Below are 8,791 nucleotides of genomic sequence, written 5' to 3' on the forward strand. Positions count from 1 at the left end.
GTAGAGAGAGAGCTGGCCTTAGAGCCAGGGAGAACTAGATTGAAGTCCCACTCGGACACAGACTGGCTGTGGGTCCTGATTCAATCATTTAACCTTTTAGTTGTCTTTTGCTGTTGTTGAGAAGCTTTTTTTTTTTCAGTCATGTCCTATTCTACTCTACTCGTATTTGGAGTTTTCTTGGCAGAGATACTAGAGTGATTTGCTATTTCTTTCTCCAGTTCATTTTTACAGATGAGGAAGCTGAGGTCAACAAGGTTAAGTGACTTGCCCAGGGTCATACAACAAGTGTCTGAGGCTGTATTTGAACTCAGCTCTTTCTGATTCCAGGCCTGGCCCTCTATCTACTGTGCCACCTAGCTGCCCCTTAGTACTCTAGATCTAGATAAACCTTTAAGACTGCACTTTGCAGAGAAGGTGCTGACCTACATTTGTAGAGGGAGCTTCCTTTTCTAGGGGTTCCCTTTATTAGGGAAATCAGGTCCAATATCACTCATCCTGTATTTACAAAGATAATTAAGATGTTGCCCCTTGTCTTAAGAAAGACACATAGATATAAATTACTATGAAAAAAAGGAGAATGTGTTAAGTACAACAGGACTGCTGGGAGAAATAGAAGGGGAAAATGACTTTCATTTGGGAGAAATGAGGTTAATTGGAGTGCTTAGGGTCACTCAGCTAGTAGGAGTGTGAGTCTGGATTTGAACTTAGGTCTTAGGACTCTGCATCCAGTACTTACTGTGCTTTCTAGCTGCCTCAGATGGATAGGATGGGAATCCATTCTAGGCATGGAGGATGGACATAGGAAAGGGCGTAGCAAGAATAGGGGACAGAGGAAAGTTTAGCTTAGCCAGAAGAGTAGGGAAAGGAGAGTAATAGAATTGAATCTATAAGAGTAGGCTGTAGTTAAAGTGTGTAGGGCAGTGAATGCCAGTTTAGGGACTTTATATTTTATTTGGTAGGGAATCATGTACCATTGATATGTCACTGAAAGTTTTTGGAGGAGTGATCAACAAGGTGAATTAAAGTATGAACTGGAGTGTAGGTAACTGGGATTGTAGGAAGGCCAGTTAGGAAACTATTCCTAGTCTAATTAAAAAAGGGGGTGGAGCTAAGGTTGTTGCAATGGCCAAAAAAGGGGACAGATGGAAGAGATATATTGCAAATGTAAAATCTGTAGGACTTGGCAAATGATTGGATGGTTGTTGTTCTTTGTTCTCCAAGAGGACCAAAATGGCATCACCGTCAAGGTCAAGATACAGTGTATCTGACTGTGACTGATCAGACCAATATGAGCTTAGAATGCTCTACCACAGGTTGGGCACAAATAGTCCATGTGAACCTTTCGGGTGGATTCTCTAAATTTGTGCATCTTGCGTTTCTTTTGAGCTATTTCCATTCTGCTTTGCTCATGAGAGCACAGCACTTTCTTTGATGTGGGCATGCCATGCTGAGCAGTCCTATGCCAGTGTCTTCCATATCTCACAGTCAATTCCAAAGTTCTTCAGAGAGACCTTGAAGTGTCCTTGTATTGCTTTTTCTGATCACCATCTGAGTGCTTGCCTTGTGTGAGTTCTCCATAAAATAGTCTTTTAGGCAAGCTTACATTTGGCATTCGAATAACATGGCCAGCCCATCAGAGTTGTGCTCTCTGCAGTGGAGTTTGAATGCTTGGCAGTTTAGTTTGAGAAAGAACCTTAGAATCCGGTATCCTATCCTGCCAGGTGATCTTCAGAATCTTCCTAAGACAATTCAAATGGAAGTGATTCAGTTTCCTGGCATGGCACTGGTGTACTATCCAAGTTTCACAGGTATTCAACAGTGAGGTCAGCAAATGATTGGACGTGGAACATTGGTAGTGATGGTGGGGAGTCCAAGATGACTCCAAGAGAGCCTGGGAGATTGAAAGGATAATGTTGCCATCAGGAAACAGAAAAAGTAGGGAAAGTGTAGATAGGTTTTATTTTCAGTGGAAGGGAGGGGAGATGAAAGTTTATTTCTAGAAGTACTTGAGTGTGATATGCCAGGAGAACAACCAGGTAGAGATTTCTAGCTGATATATGTGTGTATTCACATATAAATATATCTGTGTTTCTATATGTATACACACATGCTTGGAACTCTGGATAGAGCTTGGGAGATAAAGAGAGATTAAGGAGCTCTCTATAAATTGATGTTAATTGAAGCCATGGGAATGCATGAGGTTGCCAAGGGAAAATTACACACACACACACACACACACACACACACACACACACACACACAGAGAATAGTTTCAAGGACAAAACCTTCAAGAATACAGGAATAAATACAGATGGAAGGAGGATGAGAAGCTAGCAAAGAAGACAGAAGAGGAAGAAACACAAAAATGTTGTATTGTAGAACGGAAGGGAGGAGACAGTCAGTTGGTCAAGAAGTATTTATTGCCTGTTTTTTTTCTAGGTATTGTGCTAAGTGCCAGGGATGAAAGAGAGAAAAAAGACAATCTGCTCTCAGGAAGCCCACATTCTAATGAGGGAGACTATGTAAACAATCATATACAAACAAGATATATATTCAACATACTAGAGAAAATAAACAGAAGGAAGGTATTGGCATTAAGGGGGCTCCAGAAAGGCTTCTTGTAGAAGGTAGAATTTTATCTGGAACTTGAAGGAAACTAGGAGCTTCCTAGAAGCTGGAGATGAGGAAGGAAAATATTTAAGGCACGGGGAAGTCAGTATAAATGCCCAGGGTCAGGAGATGGCGTGTCCTATGTAAGGAACAGCAAAGAGGCCAGCGTTATTGGAGGCAGAGCATGTGTTTGTATTTGTGTCTGTGTTTGTGTGGGGGGGTGGGATGGGGGAAATAAGGGATAAGAACACTGGACAGTTAGGAGGTCAGATTGTGAAGGGTTTTGAATGCCAAACAGAATTTTCTATTTGACCCTGCAGGTAATAGGAAACGACTGGAGTTTACTGACTAGGGCTAACATGGTCACATCTGTGCTTTAGGAAGATAAATTTCATAACTGAGTGGAGGATGGACTACAGTGTAGAGAGACTTGAAATAGGGAGACCAACCAGTAGGCTATTGCAATAATCTAGGCATGAGGTGATTAGGTTCTAGACCAGGGTGGTGGCAATGTCAGAGGACAGAAGGAGGTGTATAAGCTACCATTACCCTGGTTCCAGGTTTCTCTCCTCACCTTACACAGTCTCTATTTCACTAGATTTCTGATTGTTCTTCCTGTAACAAACCTTTCCTCACTCTGGTCCATCTTCCACTCAGGTGTCAGATTGATCTTCCTAAAGCATAGATCTGACCATGTTGCCTCTCCATTTAGTGAATTCCAGTGGCTCCCTATTACCTTCAGGATCAAATAAACTCTCTGTTTGGCATCCAAAGCCCTTCATAACCTGGCCCCTTCCTCCCTTTCCCACAAACTTCAATCCAGTGATATTGGCCTCTGTTGCTTTTCCTTGTACAGGACACTCTATGTCCCAACACTAGGCATTCCACTATACCTGGAATACTCTTCCTTCTCATCTCATCTCCTGGCTTTCTTGGTTTTCTTCAAGTCCCAGCTAAAATCCCATCTTCTACAAGATGCCTTTCCCAATCTCCCTTAATCCTTGTAACTTCTCTCTATTGGTTATCTCCAAATTATTTTATAAATACCTTGTTTGTACATGGTTGTTTGCATGTTTTCTCCCCCATTAGACTGTGAGCTCCTTGAGAGCAGGGACTGGTTTTTTCCAAGCCCTTAGCACTGTGGCTGGCATATAGTGGGTGCTTAATAAATGCTTATTGAAGTGACTTGACTCTGTAAAGTAGGAAATCAAGTCACTTACTAAGATAAAGGGTAGAAGATGTAGAATTGGGGACTTGAATGGAAAAGAAGATTTTTTTGCACTTGCCCCTTTGAGGAGTGCGATAGAGTCAATAACCATGTGTATATATTTGTATCTGTAAATATATTGCAAATATATTATTATACTTGATTACATGGAAGATACAAAAGAAGTAGAAGACACAGGCTCTTAAGGAATTTATAATGGGGAGACAAGACATATTTGCATGATATAACAGGAGAATAATTTCAAGTGACCTATAAGTAAGAGCTTATTGTAAAAGAAATTCTCAAATATTCTTGGTCATGTAAGTCTCCACTAGTGAATAATTATAATAGTAAAATGGGGGAGGTAGGACCATATTTACTCTGTCTTTCTGTCTGTCTGTCTCCATATCAGAGCCATAGCCTCGAATTCTGATGCATGAGGATAATACAGTTTTGGGGATGAGGGGTGGTGGTGATGGTGGTGTTTTGGGGACTATTTTTCATCCCAGTGCTCTTCTAAGGACTGTCTGGTAGCTACACTAACACTTTTCCCTAGGTTCAATGTGGTAAGGAGCAGTATATCCCCCACTTTGGAGCAGTTCAAAGCCTGGAGAGCCCAGGACCCAGTCTGTGTATTTCTACAAGAATTCCTATGTCACGGGAAGCACTCTCCCTCCCCATCCTTCTACCACAAGCAATCCTGTCTCTGTCTCCTGCATTTACTGAATGTGGAGTGTGGTCAGAGTACCATTTTGAAGCCTGCCTCTTATTCCCAGTCTGCATTGGAGCTGTGTTGCTCCTCTGCCCAATTTGTACCTCCTCCCAAGGAGGAACAGCATCCATGCCAAAGACTCCATCTCTCTCCGATCCTTATCTTGGGACCAGCCTACGGGAACCTACAATCCCCTTTTCCTCTTGTCCTCTGAAGACTTCCTCTAAGTTGGGAGGTCAGTGCCTGGGACAGAGCTCTAGTTGCCTCATGCCTAGTTATGTCCTAGCATTTAAAGTCACAGGCATGTGATTTTATCTCAGCCTTTTGAACTGGATTTTAATTTCATTTCTGTAAAGTTGCCATGTTCAAGGTGCAGTATAGACAAGGTCATGCAGCCTGATTCCACTTTGCTCTTCTAAAACAGTGTCACACACATCCCTCTGCACCCTGACTCTGTTCCATACCACCAACCCTGCTGCTTCACTTTTTCCTAATAGCCAGTCTATGGTCTGTGTAACAAGAGTTGCTCTGGCTTTCATACATGTTTAATCCATCATACTTGGGTTGTTACAATACACAGTGTTTGTTTTTTCTTCATAAAAAGATGCAAGCTGTGCTCTTCCAAATGCGAGAAGCTCGGAATATTTTATTTGTTTGTGAAGAGACAGACTGGATGGCACAATTTCAATCAAACTATGAAATGTAGCCTGGCATGCCTAAAAAGAAATAGGGAGGAAAGAATAACATTTTGTCCTCTTCTGGTCTTTTCTTTCCTTCCAAGAGGTTTGAATACTATTCATACAGATTAACTCATTAATTCCTAGGTGTTATGGGTAGAAAGAAAACTTTCTATCCCATTCTAATTATTACCAAAATAAGTGAGAGAGGCTGGGGAGAGTAGGAAGCTAGAAGTTGCTGCCAATAGCCCCAAACAGCCTCTTTTTCATTCTGAGGTTACCCAGAGGCTCCAGTAGTCCTGATCTTGCCTTTGGACCCAGATGGCTCTGGAGGAGAAAGTGAGGGTGGTGACTTTGTACAGCCCTCCCTCACTTAAATCCAATTCACTTGCAAGTCATGGCATCACCTTCCGGATATCATGGTCCTCTTCTAGAACAAAGGACAACAATAACTACAAATAATAACAATTCAGAGGTAGAGATGGTCCAAGTCTCTGGACTGGTATACTCCAAACTAGCCCTTTATGCTATGAAGGTAGAGTTAAATATATTAAAAGCAAAGGCTCTTTGGGATAGAGCAATGTTCTTTGCTCAGATGGCTTTCTAAGTGTATATTTACCTGTATTTTATGCATTCCTAGGGAAAGTCTCATGCATTGGACTATGCTGTAAGTTGATTGAGACCTTGGGACACAGAATACATCAAAGGACTGGGCAATGATGTCACTGTGTTACAAGGTCAACAACAGTTGCATCCTTTATCAAATATTCTGAACCCTTTCTTTTTATTTTTTTCTCAGATGTTCCTGTGCCAGAGGTCAAGGGACTCTTTCAATCAGTACGTATGTAATTTTAATGCTTATGCAAAATTATAGAGTAATGTGGGGGGTGGTGTCTTATCTTGTATCCCTTCAATATCAAGATAAATTTTAATACCATTTCTCATTGTTTTTTTGGAATTATGAATTAGCTCATAAAGATGGGGAAAAACTTTGCATAATGAGGACTTTTCCCATCATTTTGTGATTTATGCCACTAATACAAAGAGTACACACTTGTAAATTACCTTGATAATCTCTGAACTATTAGTCCCACAAATGAAATATTTGATTTTTTCTGCTCTGGAGGCCCTTGAAGATTAGTCATTTGAGCCCAAAGCCAATAGACAACACAGTACAAGGAGTCAGTAAATATTTATCCATTCATTCATTTTACCAATTGAATTACCAACATTTATTAAGTTCCTACTCTGTACAAAGCACTATGATAGACATTGGGAGAGATACAAAGTTTAGATAAGACACCATCCCTATCCTTGTGGAAATTACAGTCTAGTAATGGGATAAGATACTAACAAGTAACTGTAACATAATATTAGATAATAAGTACACTAGAAAATTATAAAGCAAAACACTATGTGAGGTCTGAGGAGGAAGGTTACTACAGACAGGGTTGATTAGGGAGGACAATGGAGGGGATTTGAGTTTTATTTTAATGGCTGTGCAGGAATTCAACAAGGCTTAAAGAGGGACTTGTTGGGCAGAGGGAAGAGTCTAAGAAAAGCCACAGAAACAGAAGACTGTAGAGACTGGTCTAGTTTGGCAAGAATGTAGAGTGCTTGTGGTCCTTGTTCAGTTCTTTCAGTCATGTCTGACTTTGTGATCCCATTTTGGAGGATTCTTGGTGATGAAAACCTCCCTTCCTCCCTCCTTTTCTTCCTTCCTTCCCTCATTTTCTTTCCTCCCTCCCGCCCTCCCTCCCTCCCTTCCTCCCTCCCTCCCTCCCTCCCTTCCTTCCTTCCTTCCTTCCTTCCTTCCTTCCTTCCTTCCTCCCTTCCTTCCTTCCTTCCTTCCTTCCTTCCTTCCTTCCTTCCTTCCTTCCTTCCTTCCTGCCTTCCTTCCTTCCTGCCTTCCTTTATTAATCTTTCTTAATCCTAAACTGAGTTGACTATGCTGTACCAAGTTACCACAGGTTAAACCTAAAACTTTAACCAGGGATAAGGAACCTATGGCCTCAAGGCCACATGTGGCCTTCTAGGTCCTTGGGGGCTGCCTTTTGACTGAGTCCAAGTTTTACAGAACAAATCCTTTTATGAAGGGGATTTGTTCTGTGAAGTTTTGATTCTGTCAAAGGGCCACACTTGAGGACCTAGAGGGCCACAGGTTTCCCACCCCTGCTTTAAACTGTGCTAAGCCTTTCGGGACACCCTGTGTTATGAAAGAAAGCTGAAATATTGAAAAGACTTTGCTGTTGGATCCATATAAAAGGTCAGGAATATGGTTAGGCAGGTGATTACAATGACTTCCTGCCTAAGCTTAGTTTTGTTTCTGTGTCTTCTTGGATTTCCCTTACTCCCAACTTCTGTATTCATCTATCTGCACTGGAGAGTAGAAGGATTTGATGATTGAGAAACTGGGAGACCTTCGTCTCTGAGAGCCTTTGGTATTTCGTTAGGAAGTCTCTAGTTTGGATACTGACTATGTGTAATCTAGCCATTGAAAATTAAGCATAAAACCATAAGGAATCCTTACCCTAAGCTACACTGAAATCTCAGATAGAAAGTGATCAAGCCCTATGATTGGAAATAATGGTTTCAAAAATAGAATGGAGTCTGAAGGCACTAGTTAGCTAGAAGGGCCGTTGTTTTTGTACTAAAGAGGTTGGTGTTTGGGGCAAAGAATTTCTCTCAGATGAAAAAAATCTGTTCTGGTCAAGGCTCTGAAAGGAATAGACAGAACAATCCTTGAGGAAAAAAAGCTGAAAGGATTTTTTTCTACCTCGGAAGACCTCTGCCTACTCACATGGATGAATGGATTAAAGATATCTATTTTATAAAAGATCATAGCTGGGGGAGGGGGGAGAAGAGCCTAAGGGCCACATGTTTTGCTCATATGTGTGCTCCTCCAGATACATGCCTTGATCATATGTTTCCTGTGTGTGTCTACTCTTACCATTGATAGTGTATGTGTATTTGTAGGAGAATATGCCTTTGACTTGAAGATGAAATATTTTGTTGCTTTGGCCTGTACTATGCTATTTCATTAAATACCTTTGCTTTGAACTAAATTTGCCTTCCACCTAACTAGTAAACACATAGTGGGGGCTCTTGAGCTATGATTTTAAATGGATGTAGATGCACACAGTACCCAGAACCTGGGGCAGATTTGTCTGATGTAATTACTCTGTGAATTGGGATAGTGAGGCTCCTCCCATGTGCTATGTTGATAATGATAATTGACAGTTATATATTGTTTTAAAGCTTGAAAAACTCTTTATATACATTATTTTATTATACTGCACATATATTCAATACAAAAAATTTTATAATGTGCCTACTATGTGCAACACATAAAGAATGTATGGTTTCTGCCCTCATGGAGTTCACAGGCTAGTGGGAACTTAGCACTACACCAGGCAGAATGAAATAGGAGAGATGTCAACTCAGGGAGTTTGCTGCCATTGGCCTCATTATCCCGAAAACATTAGTGCCAAATAAATCATAAAGTGAATGCAAACTACCAAAGTTCCAGAAGAAAAGATTTTGTGGGCAATTTGGAAAAAAAACAAACTCAAAAGATACTTGGTA

This window comes from Vombatus ursinus, unplaced genomic scaffold (genome assembly GCF_900497805.2).
Source record: "Vombatus ursinus unplaced genomic scaffold, bare-nosed wombat genome assembly UNPS02014832.1, whole genome shotgun sequence".
NCBI classification, from domain to species: Eukaryota; Metazoa; Chordata; class Mammalia; order Diprotodontia; family Vombatidae; genus Vombatus; species Vombatus ursinus.